This window comes from Cygnus olor, chromosome 6, assembly GCF_009769625.2.
Source record: "Cygnus olor isolate bCygOlo1 chromosome 6, bCygOlo1.pri.v2, whole genome shotgun sequence".
Classification (NCBI taxonomy): domain Eukaryota; kingdom Metazoa; phylum Chordata; class Aves; order Anseriformes; family Anatidae; genus Cygnus; species Cygnus olor.
The window spans coordinates 21,186,713-21,205,397 of NC_049174.1; the positions used below are offsets into that span (position 1 = coordinate 21,186,713).

General features: G+C 38.3%; 1 protein-coding gene and 1 long non-coding RNA gene across 10 annotated transcripts in view; one reads left to right on the forward strand and one right to left on the reverse strand.

Annotated features, from left to right (window-relative positions):
• The window catches only part of CSRNP3 (cysteine and serine rich nuclear protein 3), a 101,061-nt gene that overhangs the window by 36,884 nt on the left and 45,492 nt on the right, over positions 1-18,685 (reverse strand). The window contains exon 1 of one of the 9 annotated variants that reach the window (XM_040561703.1): positions 7,535-7,782. The exons of the other annotated variants lie outside the window; for them this stretch is intronic. The gene's annotated coding sequence lies outside the window, so the exon portion shown is untranslated. Of the gene's footprint in view, positions 1-7,534; positions 7,783-18,685 lie in introns of those variants that run through there. 9 annotated transcript variants of the gene reach the window in all.
• LOC121072253 lies at positions 8,672-12,205 on the forward strand. The gene is made up of 3 exons (XR_005821090.1): positions 8,672-9,644; positions 9,992-10,327; positions 10,418-12,205. It is a non-coding gene; the product is annotated as an uncharacterized LOC121072253 (long non-coding RNA).

Here is an 18,685-nt window from a genome sequence, read left to right on the forward strand (position 1 = left end):
GCTGCAGTTTGTTATACAATAGGCATGCTCAGCACGTTCCCTAATGGAGGCTGTTTCAACTTTCCTCTCCTTAATTCAGCGTTCAAATTCCAGCTTGGCAGATGATTGTGTCCAACCCAATGCCTTTGCCTTGTCACAGCCACTTAAGAAAAGGCACAGCTGCAGGAATACCTTCTCCTGTGTCCATGCAAGTCCTGATACAGACCAGGAAGCTCCAGGAGCCTCCAGGTTTTCTCTGAGGGAGAACACACAAATTTGTGTGGAGCCCAGATGGTTGGATCATGTCTTTCCAACTTCAACAACAAGTCATTTAAAAGTTACAGTGTGAGCTTTTTTTTTTTTTTTTTTGGGGGGGGGGGGTGGGGGGGGGGTGGGGGAATCTGATAACTTACAAGCAGCCAAGCAAGAAATTTTGGTTTGTAGTGCTTTTTTGTCCCTTGTCTCTTTTTTGAAGACCAAAGCCATAAAAAAACTCCCAAACATCTTGTTTTTAAACAGAAAGAATAGAAAGAACAGTATTAAGCCAATTATCTAATATCCTCACAAGGCTGGAGAATTTTTCAGACACCAAATATGTATTTGTACAGCCATTAATAGTAGTTTGGTGACATGGTCACAGATTAATGTCTATGGTAGCTCAAGACACTTCTTGAAGAGATTGACTCTGTCACCTTTTTCTACCAGTAAACTGGGAAAAAAAAATGCTAGAAACTAAACAGCAGCTCAAAAATACCAGAAAAACCATTACTTCACATTAGTTTCTTTAGCAGATATATTTGATGAACAGTATATATGAAACAGGCCCCTGTAAACAAAAATAATTTTGTTCAGGAGGAGATAACATTCAATTACCAGCAAAGAAATGAATGAGCATGCTCCATGGCATGAGCATAAAGTCATGTCTTCATTCAAGGCTTAGCCAAAATTAGTAAAAGGATGTTTAAGTGCATCTTCTTCTCCAGAGAATAGTCAATAAAACTATTCAGACTGGAAAATATAAAATATTAATATCTACTGGAAGGCTGTAATGTTTTGAAACTACTATCTTCCAAAATAGCTTTATGGCTATAATAATTCAAGCTTTCATGTCTAAATCAAGGACAAAGTACAACCAACATAAAATGTTACAATTTGCAGGTTTAATGCACACCCAAGACAGTACTAAGGAGGCATTCAGGCCCACAAAAATCATACTTAATTTAAAAGAAGGTTGTTGTTTTTTTTTTCTTCTATTATTTACCTTTTGATGTTTCACTATCTACTCAACCAGAAAAAAACAGTATGTTTATTTTTAAAAATCCTGGATTTTTTTAGCAATAGTATTATGTTGACAATAAACACTAAACAGGAAAATTCACTGAAAAACCCATAAGATGCACAACTCATTACTGAATGGAGGCAATACCTAATTGATATAATAAAACAACTGACAAGTCTCCTCCTGCCACTGAAACATATGTAGTGTTGACAACTCACCTTCTCTTCTACAACTAGCACCAGCTAAAAACAAGCTATTCAGTTATCAGCTAGAAATACAAGCAGAATTTAATTTCAGATTTACAAAAAAATACCCTGTGAAACTAAGGGAGCCTGATTCTTTATGGATGTGCATCTTGTGGCTAGATTACCTGAGGCACAGGAGGAGGTTTGGTTCACTGATGCTCTTCCCCAGAGCATTTGACACATTCTGTGTGGTTACCTTGATATTCAGGGATTTAGTCATAGTGAAAACTTTTTTTTTCATTGCTGTAAACTACCATTCTCTTCTCTACCTCACCACATATTTGTAGAATACTTGAAGACAATCTACTACTCTTTGAAACCCAGCTGAAATGAGGCAAGGGGTTAAAAAAATAATAAGGAAAACAAAACGGACATATGGGACAATATGACAGGCACAATGAAATCGTAACTGCATAAGCCTATTTCCTTAAGAAATCAGTCAAAAAGATCAGCTAAACTCAGATTTCAAATTCCTGAATTTAGTGACCACAGAATGAAAAGGTTGATTTTTAGGTAGAGGCAAAACATGTGTAATCAATAAACTGAAACATTTGTCTACAATACTATTTTCTCAGTAATTTTAATGCCTGACAAACTCAAAAGGTAGGATTTTTAAAGCGTATATTCAATTACAACCAATCTTACCCTTAATAACTTTGTAGTTTTGGCCAGCAAAAATTATACATTGGTCCTTACTCACTCACAAGATTGCATCTCAACACAACACCCCACGAAGGAAATGTATGACTCTATCACAGCATGAATATGTAAAGCTATAGACCACGAAGAGATTGATCTAAAATTAGATCCTAATTGTATTAACTTGACTGTTAACATTTTTATTTTTTATTTTTTATTTTTTAATATTAAAGACAATCTGGAATTTATGGCTGTAGTAGCTTGGAATCAGAAGAAGCATGTCTAAAAATCCTTTTCAGTTCAGTTCACTTTATGTTTCAAAGCCGAAAACTCTTCCAGAAGGCTGACCAAAGAGCTGCAGATCTAATAATAAGTATGTGTACCCATCCAGTTCCCAAGACACTTGTCACCAAGTCAGTGATGAATAGAAACAAAGCAGCTAGCCCACAATGCCATAGCACTGCCTGACTTGTAAGCACCTTGTGACCATTCAACAACATCTCAGCCAGCGGATTCTTCTGGGACAAAATTAATTATCTGCCCTATGCTCTCCTGAAAAGCCCTGCTGTGAAAGTATGTGGCTTACACTTTCAAACATAGGTATGGTGTTTTTTCTTTTTAATTTGATATATTTTATTTTGCTTTATCAAATCTCTGATTATTCTGTCTTTTCCAGGGGAACTGACACAAGAAGATTAATACTCCGTGATTTTCACTTTGCCGTGTTAATGTTAAAGATGCTTGCTTAGAAATCTCAGTGGGTGAGGAGGGCATAACGGTAAACAACTGAGCAACTTAACCGAAAGCTACAAAGTTAAACCTTAAGCTACTTTGAAAGCAAAGGTTCAACAAAGCCTCTGGTACTGCAGGAGAGCAAAACAATGGGGACTCTGCGAGCACTTTAAGTCCCCCAAGAGTCGTGGGGTTTCCCTCCCCACACAGCAATTAAATACTTGAAGACAAAAACGTTGGCTTGAGAATAGACTGCTCAGCTCTCACAGTTCGTGTTGGAAATAAGTAGTGGTATCATTTATTATGCACACTAAAAACAATGAATAAATAAATTTTGTGGCTTTCAACATTTTTTTTGTTTACCCTTTCACCCCCACACAAATGACACTTGCTAGAGATTTGCTGGTTCTTAGGAAAAACAACTGGAGACATCTGTGATCCAACTCACATTTTTTAACATATCCATGCTAGGCTAATTGTACACTCTGTTTAATTCTAATAAAGAGAAAATTGCAAATCCCTGGTAAGCTGGCTGCTGAATTCAGGCTCCTACTCAAAGAACAACCTCCCACCACCACAGCTGTATCGGCCGAGTTCACCCCGGCAGCAGCAGCAGCAGCACCCAGACGCTCCCGGGCGCCGGAGGAGCCTTAGCCTCCGCCTGCAGGAGCCTGGGGAGATGGGTTTCAGAAGCAGCTGCAGCCCCGGTAGGGAAATGTCAGCCCCGTGCCTGGCTCGGCCCCCGATTCACAGTCGGCAGGGCTGTGCGGCAGCAGCGGCGGTGACACGAGGGCAGCTCCCTCTGCTTTAAGCAGACAGCACGTTTATTGCAGTGTTTTATACATCCCCACGCTAGCTTTATGCCTGCTAGCTAGGGTACTGACACTAGAATAGCTGCAGCAGCATGGAGCTCAACACAGACCGATTTATCCTGATCTGCAGCACAGATGAACAAAATTACTTATTTATAGGCACATGTAAAAATGATTTACCAGTATGAAGTAAGTAAATGTAACACAACACCAAACTCCTCTTGCTGCCCTCAAAGAGGCAGAACGCTAATGAAAGCTACCATTACCCAGAGCCTTATTCGTGCGACAGTCTTACCCTATATAAAAGTATCACTTGATTACATTTCCACAACAAAATCCAAGGACTCTATGGGCTGGTGAAGCTATAGTTGGTAAATGATGTTCTAGTTGCTGCCCAGATCCCTCAGAAAGACTGGTGAGGGTCAGACTCTGTACCTTGTAGCCCATGTTTTCTACTTCACACTACTCCATGCAGGTAAATATGCAAAGCCTAATTGTTTATGAAAGAGAAGGATACTAACCAGCCCCACACTGAGTCAGAAAATGAAGATAAATATTTTATAAAAAGATGTATGTAGTAGTAACTGAAAGATATTTATCTTTTTGTCAGAAAGGCTAAATATAAGTGGTCTGATACATTTCAATGTTAAGTTATAAGCAAGGATACTTCTTAAATTTTTTCATTTTAACTTAAAAAAACTGAAAACCTCAAGCAGCTGATATATTAAGTGGGTTTTCCATCAACTTTTTATGTTGATACATATTTCTGTTCCTCTTCCCATTTTCCCTATTTCATTATGAAAAACAGATATTACAGCTATGAAGTGATGGAGAACTGATGCAGAGGGCCTAGAAATACAAACATGGGGGTGTGGAGGGAGTAAGACTAGAGGAAGGGCATTTGTTGGACAGAATTACATGTACAAATGAAATAGAAAAAAAAAATCAGATTTTTGTTGTTGTTAGCAATTATTCACAATTTCTCTTTGCCACAGGTTTCATTAGAATATGGTATCCATACTGTGGAGAGAGAGAGAAATTAAAGCCCCACTATGTATCTCAGATCTCTTTAACCAAGTAAATCTTTCCAGTTTGTGTGTGTTTGCAGATGAGTCATATCTGTCTTTTTGCTACATTCAATCCCTTTCTCAGGGTCAAAAAACCTACAAAAGAGCAATGTAACAACAGTGATCAAATTTCACTAGAAGGACTTCATATGGCATCAACATTTTAAAGCTGCGATGGTGTTTGGTGATATTTTACTGAGAAAATGCCACATTGATAAATCTATTTTTTCTCAGCATCCTAATTGGTTCAGAGCAAGGATAAAGATAGACACAGACAAACTACATGTAAGTTTATCTTTCAAACAGCTTTACTGATCTTACCATAGATTATACCTACCTCGCTTCAGCATGACCTTCTATCTACTTATTTGGGGAGGAAAAAAACTAAACTTCAAGGTTCAGTTAGCAGAAGTATCTTTTAAGAGCAAGTAAGGGCTTTATAAAGCAGCATCTGTTGCTACTTCAGAGGAAATATTTAAGCTTTAGAATGAATTTCCAAACATTCTCCACTATGTACCCTATGCCAAGATTTATTAATCCAATTAATAGTAAACTTAAACCTTATTATTTGTCTATTACATCTGCTGAAATCAACATGTTTTTCAACAAAAGTGTATTTCTCCTTCCAATAAATAAGTTAGACCGCATATCTAAGACAGTGAACATGATAAACATTGTGCATGCACAAACCAAAACATTATACACCAGACCTGGACTTCTCAGCTCTTGAAGTAAATTGGGAAGAGCAGAATTAACACAATTTCAGTTATGCAGGAGGTCAACATTACGTTTCTGTCTCCAGAATCTCTGATGCAACAGAAAGACTTGGTGCTATTTATGATGCTCAAAGAAGCCCACCATCAAGTTGCAGCAAAAAGTTTCTATAAGCCAGTTTTAATGGAGTTTGGATCAGGAAAAAAGTGCATTTCAAAATTACCATAACTTGAACACGTGAACACAGAACACCAGACCCGCTTGCTCCAGGAGTTTTGGTGTTTTTTTTTCTTTACATTTCTTTAAATAACTTAATACTGGGAGCAATTCAGAGCATGAATCCCTGAACCATGATGGTTTTGTCCACAGGAAAACTGCTTTTTTTCTTCTCTGTCTACATATGTATACGTAAAGATTCCCTTAAAACAGTGAGAAGGCTGTTCTGCAGTGATGCTCCTGTTGTTTTTCAGTAGAAAACAATAATTTCATCTATGTATGTACTTACTCTAAGTACCTAACTGCCTCAGAAATCGAATCTTGAAATCCAGGTTTTTGTACAAATATGGCAATTATGATAATTACAAGACTCGCTATGATTTTTTCCAATTAAATTAGCTTAAAGTGGCAAGTTCAGCGCATGCCATCCAGTCGGATGGTTAATACACCGCAGACGTTACTGGGATTTAAGTGTTCCCCACTAGAGAGATTGCCAGCAAACGCAAGAAATATCACGAAGCAAATACTTCCCTTTTAGAGCAACCCCCCCTTTTAGACCCATTGTCTAAAGCGCAGGCTGAGCTGTATCAGTGCTTGCTACAGCAGCGGTTTTTACAGGAGAAACGCTCGAAGGCAGCGATCGCGGAGCACCATCACGCAGGCTGGGGCGCTACCCGCAAGTAGAGCCCGGCCTTCCCTAACGCCGCGGCCGTGCGGTGCAGAAGGAGCCAGGGCCGGGCGCGATGCGATCCCCATGCCAGCAGCCCCGCGCCGCGCTCTGCCCCTCCCCGCGGGCAGCGTCCGGCCGGGCCCCGCGGCCGCCGCCCCGCAGCAGCGCTGCCCGCCCCGGGCCTCGTTTGCATGACCCCGCCCCCGCCGCGGGGCACGCTGGGCCCAGCCCGCCGGGATGGCGGCCGGGGAGGGCGGGGGCGCGCCCCCTCACCCCTCCCGTACGGGCAGCGCGGCCCGTGCCGGCCCGCAACGCGGCCTGCGCCGCCTCCTCCTGCCCTCATGTTTTAACCGGCGGGGGCGAGCGGCGCGGCCGGGAGCAGCCGAGGGGTCGTGAGGCCCCGGCCCGGTGCCGCCGGGCAGCGGCTGCGCTGTAGGAGCGGTGCAGAAAGGGGGAAGGTGCGCACAGAAGCGTCTGGGGGCCGGCGGCGAGGGGCCGCGGGACGGGGGAGAAGCGATCGTGGCCGCGGGCTGCCGAAGCCGCCGGGCCGGCCTTCAGAGAACACCGAGTGGGGTCAGGGTAGCCGCAGGGCCGAGGGGATCAACACCCGCCTGGAAATAACAACGGAGCCTGTGCTGCTAACACAAGAGCAGAGCGAACGCAGAGACGGAGCGCGCCGATGCGGACTCAGTACAACCGTATTATAACCGCCACAACCACCACCTCCAAAATTAGCTAGGCAAAACCGAAAACACATCCAAGTGCACTCAGCTACGCTGCGATGTTCTGTTATTTTAGACGCTAAACAAACGCTACAGCTCTCCTATCGAGAAAGAATTAGGCTTGAATACATAGCGCAATAATAGATTGTTGTTGTTAAATATTTTATGATATTGGCAAACGATACATCTAGCATAAATTTAATTTTACTTGCTATCCAGATTTTCATGCATAATTGAATTTTGAATTGCATAGGAATAACACTAGAAACATTTTTACAATGAATGTGATCACAAAATTTATACAGTTTAGCTTGGTATCACATTACCATGCATCTTTCCAAACCCACCTTAGCAAATACAAAAAACCTGACTTTACTAAAAATAAGGAAATAGCAAAACCACCAGTTACATTTTCACTACTGAAGTGTGTGAATAATCTATATTAAAAAAAAAACTGACCTGTTCAAATTGTTGTTTTTCCAATCCATGCAGTGCTTTTATTAATTAGGAACCCAAACAGACTGATCATCATTTTATAACGTGTGATATATTCACTGTCTTCCTAGTTCCAGCAGAATCTTCTTAAATTTCCCAGCCCTGTGTTTTATTGCTGGTACCATATGCTTTATTGTTCAGCGACAAGAGCTGCACTCTGCACAAAGACTCATTACCTAGTGCTTGCTGAGCAGCTTCAGTCTCACTGAGGCTGCCTGTGTGATCACATGGGAGTTTTGTCTGAGAAAGCCAGGCATGCCACTGATTTCACCGTCTATGGATTTTTTTATTTATTTATTTTTAATCAGCTGAGGACTACCATGAGGAAAGAATAACAAATTGTAAAGCTCCTTTAGCTCATTAATACAGAAGACATTGTGGAAATCCCCCTCAACTTTTTTTTTTATTATTATTTTTTTTTAATTATTATTCCCATTGTAATGAAGGTTCAAGTAGAAATTCAAGAGTTTTAAAAAGTATTTTTTTTTCTTGTGGGCAGTAGCAAAAACCTTGCATTATCTGCATCACTCTACACATCATGCACACTGAAATTAATATTCTAAAGAGGTAATATTGTGCCAACACATTTGATCTGCCACTGTTTATCCTTTATGTAGAAGACAAGCTTCTAAATGAAAAATTGCTCCCAAAAAGCAGCCCTTGATTTAAATTTGTCTCGTCAGTCAAGGGCATTATCCTGTAATCTTTGGTCATAAAATTAGTTTTGCTGGTTTCAGTGAGACTACTCAGGTGAATAAGAATTGGCCTTTTGAGCAAGGATTATTCCCAGATCCAAATGACAAATTATATAGTACACAATGAAGTCTGATCGCTTCTTAATAATATGTGATGACGCTCAGTGTTTTGTGTTTTCATGTTGTTGTTGTTTTTTTTTGATTTTTTTTGCACAAATTGTAAAGAATATTTTATATTGGCTAAAAGCTTAATATTTACCTTATGAGGATTTTATATTGGATTAAGTGAATAATCACATTCAAAAATCACAACAACACTTACACAAATGCTTTATTTTACATATGTTATATATATATATATAAAATAAAAAAACAAAATTATATTTTTTTCCCATTAGTGATGAATCAGTATCAGGAATCCACTATGGAATTACTGGAGATATCCTAACCAGAATATTCTGGTATTCGATTCTAACATAGAGCTAGTGATGATAAATGAACATCTCCATCCAAAAAAGAGGTACTGAACAAGTAATTAACCCTAACATTAACACTGCAAAGGTGCAGCTATTTTATTGTGAATTATCACTGGAACAATTCATAGCATTTTGAAAACGCAAGTTGGCAAAAAGAAACTGTTTTCTCATTAACATTCCACAAATGAAATACCAACTTCTTCTATTTAAAATCCCCCCTCATTAGAATAAATGACAGCTTGTTGCTCTTTGTTGGCTTTATTCTGGTCTTATGGAAGTTTTGCCACTGATTTGCATGGAAGGAACAAGCGTGACGAACAAATTCATGCACTTTACTGTCGTCATGCAAATCAGTGACAAAACTCTCAAATTCTTTATTGTTCTCTGCATCTTACTCATCATGTACTATTAAGGTTTTCTATCATCTGGTATGCAGTCTCTATGATTACACTGAATTACGAAAGATGGGTAGTAAAGGACAGAGAATTACCCACAGCTAAATCCAGTGATGAATCTCTTCTAGAATCTTATATTCATTTTGTTAAATAAAAAATTCCATTACCAAGAACGTGTATATTTTAAAATGCCACCATTTTTATCTACCCAAAGACAACAACAGAGCAGATGGTTCGTGGCGGAGAACCTTCCACATCTTTTAAGCAGGAAACACTACCACATATACATTAATGAAAAGAAATGAAAGCAGACTAGATGGGTTGCTAACGAACAGCTGGTTTAACTACAGCTACGAATATTTTTTCCCCTGGCGATATCATTGATGATGTCACAATGCTAGTGTAGGAAGACATAAACAAAAGGCAGGCATTTTTGCTGCAGTAGCACTGGGGGGGGTGGAGGGGGGACGACGACCAAATGTTTGGCAGATGGAAAGAACAAAAACTGGTAAGGAAAAGAGTACTATCGTCACATTTTTTGGGTGCCATTATATATACTATGGAGCCCTTTTCACAACTTGAAAGAAGGTTAGAGGAAAACAGATTCAAAAACATGATACTGTTAAACCAGCCTGCAGGAATGAGTTGAATGAGTTGTTTTTGCAGGGAGACAATAGCAGCAGGCAGTCTTCAGGCTACACAAAAGGCAGCTTCAGTTATTTAGCTCTTCAAGGTTGGGAAAAAATGCTTCAGTCCACCACAGTGGAATTTGGAATTTCCTAATTCTAATGACATTTTCAGGAAGTTAACTATATGCTATATATTCCATATATATTCCATACTCTATTCTTACAGGTGTACTAAATAGAAGGAGGTCTTTATCAGAGCCATCCTGTGGAATTTCTGCTCCATCATACTACGGTGGAAATGCCTTTTCACCCCCAAGGAGTTAAAGATCACCCAAGAGTTTCACAGTGGCAAGAACCCATACTGACGTTAGAAACCAGACCTCCCTTGTCACTCCACAGCAGAAACAGATTTGAACTACACTCATCATACTGGACTTGTCCTGTAACAGAGAAGACTTCTTTAGGAAAATCTAAAACCACCTCTCCTTGAAGCACCAGTGGAAGAATGATGTGCAAATACTTAGCAATTATTCCACCTGAAGTCCCACATTGGTGCCAAGAGGTAAGGAAGGGCTCTCTTCTCTAATATAAGGCTCCTAGTGAATTCAAATGAAAACAGAATCGAGAACCTGCCAACAAATTGTACATAGAGGTAACTCGTCTGCCAGATCCTACATCTGCTCTGAAAGAAGACCAGTTCAGAGGAACTGCTTTCCTATTCTACAGGAGCTACAGCAAAAGGGAATTGTTAAGCAAGGTTAAGCAAGTTTGGACATCAAATCACCTCCATTGTTATAATGGAATAACTGGCTAAAGCCTGCTTTATTCTAGCCTGTATGCATTTAAACTTGAATACTTTTATACACAGATTACAGGCATTGAAATAAAGATCTTGCACGGAATTTAAAAAAAAAAAACAAGAACACCAGCCATTTATCAAAAAGTAGACTAGAATTTAAACTTCAGATCATTCCCACCTTATACAACTAAATTGCTTTGCTATACATTGAGCATAATATGCTGTTCAGTATCCTGTATCTCAGTTGGATGATTTGGATATGAATCAAAACAATTACTGGGACAGCACTGTTCAATTTCATGAGACAAAAAGGAGCTCTTTGCACTCAATGTCTTGTTTTTCCTAAACAGCCGAATCCTGTAACTTAGAATAAAATGCAAGAGAGAGCACCCATTTTGCCAAATACACCAGTAATGCAAGTTTCCACATCATGAGGAAAGAGGGCTTTGCTCAAACTTTTTTGCAGTCCAGTGACAAAATAGATCAGAAGCCCAGGATTTATGAAATGCATCCTATAGACCACACACATGCTCTGCTCCCGCTCTTAGAAGCAGCATGGCTTGGAGGCCATGGCTTGTATTTTATGAGCTACAGCAGCCAAATACCTCAGAATTGACTTCCACGTTTCGAAGTGGATGATGTATAGATTTTACTGAAGGAATGATCACAAATCTTGCCCATGCAAACTCCTCTAATTTGAGCTCAGGAAGAGGTGTAACCACAAATTTCCCATGGAACTCTACCATTTCAGTAGTTCTACAAAACTAAAAATGCACATCTTTGAGAGAAAATGGTGAAATATTTATTAAAGCTCTCCATCTGAAGTTACCGTCAATACCACTGGGGTAGGATAACCTTAAATATAAATTCCACATCTTTCTTTCCAGACCAAATATAATTTAATCAAATACACTTCCTCATCCTGGCCTCCAAACATATTGCTTTCTGTAGATAGATCACAGCCAAAGCTGAACTGTCTTCAAGTATTTCCACATTAACTACTCAGTTCAAAATACTGGGGCTTGGAGGATTTCAGTAGCCTGTCAGAAAGAACATACTTTGGATTCCTGAATTTCACAAACACGAAAAACTCACACATTCCTAAATGACATTTCAAAGAGAAGTACAACCATATTTTGAAATAAGAGTCTAGTCAGTGAAATTTAGGAAAACAGACAAAATCCATTTGAAAGGTAAGGAGACATTCTCAGCTCAATAGATGGAGGGAAAACAGTAACAATAGCTCCTCAGAAGCTGTTCCGATTTCTGGCACCTTTGTGATCTCCCCTTCAAATTCCAAACAGTGACGACTAGAGCATTAAAAGTGAAGACTACCAGTGCCACTCTTCACTTCTACCCCTGGCACATTTGCCATGTAATGTCAGTTTTAAGGGCAGTATGTAAAATTTCCTTAGTTTCTCACTCTTAAATTTTCTCCTTGATCAGGAGCAACTTCCTAAATTATGTGGTACAAATCAGCCACAGAGTAGCAGTGAATTCTCTTTATGTACTCTACGAGGTATACAACAGCCTACCATTTCCTACTGATTGTCTTGAAAGCAACCTCATTTTTAACGATAGTGTTTCTACATCTTACAATACCTGGATCTTTCCAAGATAAAAAACAAATCTCAATGACCTTCTTTCTAGGGTGAAATCTCAGAGGAAAGTGTACTTCCTTCCAGAAAACAGCTGGAGGTACTTTAATGGTACTATGATTACAGGAGCTACTGTGCTCAAACAAAAATACTCCCCTGTAGTAAACATTTAGGATTTCTTTCTAGTTCCACAAACTTTCTGAAAACTGCTGGTTAACTACCAAAACCAAAGAATATATTAACTCTGTGGCAGGCAAATTAATGTACTGAGAGGTGTATAGTAAGCAGCAAAAGAATCTCGACTGCTGTTGCATTAGATTATGTGAATAATCAAAGCAATTAAGTGTTGCCGTAATGCTTGATACAGCCAACGTTAGTCTTATGCAAGATCCAAAACACCAGCAGAGTATGGAGTTTCTCAAATAAAACATAAGATAATTTTAAAGAGCAAACTGCTTATTATCATGTTTAAAAAAAAAAAGATTAAAAAAGGACTTAGAAAAAACTAGATACCTTAAGAACAGGGACTGCCTGTGCTGTCTTGTATGTACTTCATAAGCCAGCTTTCCTCCAGCTAGTTTCCATGACAGCTCAGACATAGCAACATGATCCATGCCAGGGAGTAATTCAGAACTATAAAGCTATGCTTGGTGCTGTTAGAAATTGCAAGACAGACAGAAGAAACAAAGGCGGTTCTTTAGGATTTAAATTAACTGACATACTCCCTCCTCCCTTCCCTGGTTACTAAGCACACCTTTTCTCATAGTATCACTTTCCGGCTTACAAATTTCACTTGGCTGTTGACCAGCAGAAAGCTTAAAAATAAACACGATTAGAGATACCTGAAGGAAGCATGGTACCTAATATTTTCTCTTTTTCGTTTCCTCCACCTGTTTGGTTCTTCTAGTCTCCCTTATACAACAGTAAACCAAAGAGTAGTTTACTGAATCAGGAGTTGAAACAGGAGTAAAATCTAGTCAAAAGGAAGCAGACCATATTTACTCACTGGATATATCGTCAGTAGAACTTTCTAAAGTACCACTGTAACCTGTAATGTTGTCTCATCCCTCGCTTTCATAATTTGCACAGTGAAGCAGGCAAGCTCTTTAGTTTTTACGAGCAATTAAAGATTCCTTCCACTGGAAGATGAATCTTTCATTGTTACAGTCTGAATTTGTTCCTGTCCACCATAAATATATATATTTTAATTTAAGCAGAGACAGAGATAAAATATAAATAACAATTCTTTACATTTTATAACAGCTAGACAGTAACTCATAAAGCATCACAACTTACAATACATTTTCAATGCACTCACAATAAAATACATAGTGGACTTATACAGACCAGAAGATAACTAAACTCTAAAATAAGGTGTCCTCACTGAATTGCTAAAAAACAGTTTAGGATCTCATTCCAGATGAAGTGAATTTGCTGCAAGACTTTTTCCTGGCTTTGTACATCTCATATACCACTCTACATGTCATTTAAAGTTTAAAATGACACTGAATTCTAGATTGTATGTGAACTCTTTGCTGTTTCAAATAACCTTTAAAGCCTAGAAACTGATTCTCCTGTAATAATTCTGTCCATTTCTATTTGGCCAGCATCGATTTCTTTCCCTGAGGTGTATCCAGCAAAGCTTGAAAATAATTTTTCTTTACTTCTTTGTTTGTGTACCATCATCACTGATAGTATCAGCATAGCACTGGAAATTTTATTTCTCACGTTGAATTTTCTCTATCAGCAGAGAACAACACATTTTCCCCCATATGCTCCATGACAGTGGACTACATGAAGAAAGTAAATATATTTTGTAGGATATTCCCCTCCTTATCCTATAAGCTTTTTGAAAGCTGCTGGTTAAGACACGGTAACTATCTGGCTTTCTCCAAAATCAACTTTAAAAGAAATTCAATTCAAAATTTTATCATATACTTAACATCCAAAATAAATTCCATAGCACATATATCAGATTTTAATCAAGTTAAAACCCGAACCACTATATTCTTACAATAAACATCTTAATGTTACATGATAATATCTTGGGAATTACAGCTTTTACATAGAAATGTCCAACATTGAAATAAAACTTCAGAAAGTAAGTGCCTACAATTTAGAAATATGCTTTCCAAGGAACAGTGGTTGCCATTTCTTTCATATATGAAGATCGAATAACAATATTTAAGTAATCACAGTCATGTTACCAAATTAGAGGACAGGTCTATGATGTGTTGGTATAAATCCATTACTTCAGTGAACAATCAAAATGGGCTGTTGATTTACAGTTTGATTACAAAGTTTTCAGCTGATGTTCAAAGATACGTGATGTTCTTGATCTAATTTTCCAAAAGGACAAAGAATAATTGCAGTTTTCACATGGTCTGGAACTGTACAAAGATCAACATTTCAGCAACAGGCTGAAACCTGAAGTTCTGTAGAAGTAGCAGTCAAGTGATTATTTTTACCTCAGAGTTCTATCTCAAAGGCATCAGGACTGACTAAAGACTTGTAATAGAGCAATTATATAGCCCAAATCTTTTTCAAGATTTCAGTGTTTCAGAAATCTGTGATTTTTTTTTTTAATTAAACTGCTTGATACCCTCTAGCTGCAGGACTTAATGTTCCAGTTAGACTTCTGTTCATAGTATGAGGTAGATATGTTTATCACCCAGACTGAAGTACAACAGTCAAGGTTTGAGTTATGTCAGGCTACAATATCTAAGCACTGCATTTTTTTCAGCCTTTTATGTAGCATTGGTGCATTTTCAGTTGAGAAAAGTTTTTTGATTTTGTTTTAAAATCATTTTTCAACATCTTCTCCAATACATCGATTCAATAAGCAAGAAAACCAACCAACCAGACTTCCTACCAGGTTTATATCCAAATACTTTGAAAAAGGCTCATCAATTTACATCATGGACAAAACTTGGGCTCTGGGGATCCCTGATATTACCTGCCAGGAATTTGCATCATTTAGCAGTTTTCTATGTTGCAAAAAATAAGCAATTATTACTTCGGTATGATTTTTGGCATCCCTGCCATGACTGTGATTTCTCAACCAATTTATCCCTTTGGCCAGGCAACTTTAAGCACTCTGTCACAATATTTTTTCATCTAGTAGCATGAGGATGTTTATATCTGCTATAATAGATGGAGATAATACCAGTTTTGTCAGATATTTAGAAAGAGTCTACTCAACTTGTCTGTTTTGACCTTCTAGGTTATAGCAAAGGTGCAAGCTGACAGCACCAGCTGTCATTTGCTGTTAACAGACTTTTACCAGACCAACAGCTCCAAGCTCATGGAGGAACTCACCAGTTCTGTGACTGAAAAGTATGAAGTCAAGGTCCTTGGCTGTCTCATTCCATCTCTTCAGGTGGGTGGATTTCAGTCCTTCTACTACAGTTCTAGCTGCATTTGTTTAACTGTTTTCGTTCTGCGATAACTCTGCTGTCACTAACAGCTACATAAGTCACCATACATCCTAAATGTAGACTTGCACCATTTCAGATTCCAAGAAGCATAAGCATTGGCCAGGGCCAACTGTTCTACTCCTCCAGAGCAAAAGACATTCTCACTGACCTGGACGTCTTGGATTGAGACACAGCAGTGGCCCCATTTACACACAGGAAACACATTTCATATCATTTACAATGCCCATGAGTTCATAACTGTGCATTGTGTATCCTGCAGTTTTCTTATTTTCTCCAGTACTTCGAGAATTCCTGAGTTGTCACATTTAGCTTGTGAAATACTTAAAACAGCAAGTTGCTACACACACTGTGCTGATCTTACTATTCTTTTGCTGCAGTTGCAAACAACTCTTCAAAAACTACATTCATAGTCATACTGGAACAGACCCAGATCAACAATTGCTAGCCTCTTCATGGCTATAAGCAGAATTTGCAAGGAAAAGCAATATCTTTAAAAAGACAAGTGGAGATGACTAGAACAATTGAAGCCTCTGAGAATATGAGAAAGGAGTCATACACACAAAAGCCTGCCTATTTTTCTAACTGCAGAAGATAATCAAATTAAAAAAATATTATTTTCCCCACAAACCTTGTCCTGGTGGTTATCCTTAGATTATCATACTGTAATAACAAAGGCATTATGAGAGACTAAAGCGGTCTCTGCCTTAAAAGCTATGTACCTTAAAAGTCAAACAGGAGACAGGTAGATTCAAAGAACTGGGAGTACAGAGAAAACAAGAGGTATCACTTGTCATCTCAAAACAGTTACTTTTACATACCAAGTGAAAATTTTGTAGACCTAATGGCAAAGGTTTTCAAATTCTTTCATAAAAACGACATACATTTGCAGACTTCCAGGAACTCCTCCAAAACATTAGAAACAAAATGGGAGCTGAAGATTTCAAGAGTTACCAATACTAACGAGTGCTGTAAGTGGAGAGGAAAAGACCAAGAACTTGTTTCTCTGCCAAGAAGCAGAGGCTAATAATATACTTTCATGACAGTTAAAAAAAAAAAAAGCATGCATGCTGCTAAAGGGGATACAAAGAGATGCATCATCAGGTCAAGAAGGCATTACTTGTGAAGCAGCACTAGTGTACATGAAAACACATTAAGAAAACATTTGTTAAGGACAGAATTTTGTGATACTTGAGATGGGAAATATTAGAAATTTTGTTTCACAGCTGAATTCAGTTAATTATCTTGGAGGATACATACAAGACAAACCACTCAATGGAAAATGATTGTACAGTAAAAGTCTGAGAGAGATATATAAGTTCATTGCAAATGTTTTTGCAATTAACCAGAAAAAAATGTACAGATAGAAATGAAAAGGCTACTAAAGATATAAATGTATAAAAAATTGTAGGGTGAGGAAGGAAAAAACAAAGTACCTTTTGAAAAATAAACTGAATAGCAATCAGAATAATTGAAGAACCAAGTCTGGGAAAATGCACAGGCAAGCCAACATTTCAGAAGACAAAACATGGTAAACTCTTGAAGATGGGTAGTAGAAGATGGGTCCAGAATGTTTATTCTGAGATCTAGGAAATGCATTTGTTTCTAGTGCATATACGTAGAAGTTAAGGCACATGGGTCCTAAAGTAAAGACAAAATTCACAAAGTGAAACATGCACTGAGCAAGAAGAGGAAGATATGAAAGCTAACGCTTAGCTACATAAAATCAGAGAATTTGGTGAAAAAGGACTAATGACCTCAGACTATTGTGAATGGGGGGTAAAGAAAACCAAAAAAGCCAAAATCCAAGATACTAGACAGGCTGACAGCTGAGTCTAATCTAGCCTGAATGAGAACTGGAGTGAAAATTCCTTCCTGTCCACACATCTGGTGTTATGTTAAACTTAAGCAAACAAACAAGGTACCCAGGTGACTCCAGTAGTGGCAGCAGTAGAATCTCCTGTCCAACACCCAATTGTCAGCCAAAGGCAAATCTTCAGACAACAAAAACAAAAATTCAGAGGTTCCAGAGGTATATTTTAAATGTCAAATACAACTTAGGGGAATTTTTACTAAGCAGGGGGTAACCACTGAGAACTCTGAAGCCACCGCCTGATAGCATACAATTCAGCAGTATGAATTAGAGCATGCAACAAATAGCACATATTATATAAAGAGAGCAATTGCTAAGAAATGACCAAGCACTTACTAATTGCTATGCAGCTATTATGTTCCTTATACAGGTATCACTAATACTTTATTATATTTTAAAACTTTTCTTTGGATTGTAAAAGGAAGCTGTTTATAATAAATAACTTTGTGAGACCTTCAGCAATTTAGTTATTCCATGCCTTGCTTCTCTGTATGAAAAAATTCAAACAGTATCGTTACTTATCCCACAATTGTGCTCTTGGTGACTAAAAGTACGAGGCATGCTGGAAGACCACAGTTTACAGAGAACCTGTCTGTCTCACTGAACAGGTCAAAGTAATTACAGGAAAAATTTACAATTCTATTTATGTCTAAGTAACATGCAGTAGGTGGATGGGAAAGTACTGTTTTTTCTGATATAGGGTGATATCCTACCAGTTGAATTTACCAAAAAAAAAAAAATCCTTCAGCTAAGAAAAATTTAAACCAGATAACATTATTTTAGTATACACAAAGGAGTTAAAAGCCATTTATTTCTCTTCTCAAAGATAATCCCCGCTAATTGCTCCAGTCATGGAAATATATTCTGTGGGAAAGGATAATGAAGAATACTTGTCAATTTGGTAATGTCATTATTTCACTGCACAATCCAAACAGTATAATCTGACCCATTCCCAGCATGCTGAGTATCAGGCTACAGAAAAGGAGCCGTGCATAAGCCACCCTGACCTTTCTTGCTAGTTTCTTCTGACCTTTCTGACCTCATTAGACTGCTGGGTAGGGAAGCCTAAATAAAGAAATAAAAGAGCTGTTGGGTACTGTTGATGGATTAGAAATAACAAGAATGCTTCTAGGACTTAAGTACTAAACCAGACCACTGAATTTTAATGTTTTTCAAGCAATCAAAAGGACAATATGGATGATGATGAAGAAACAGA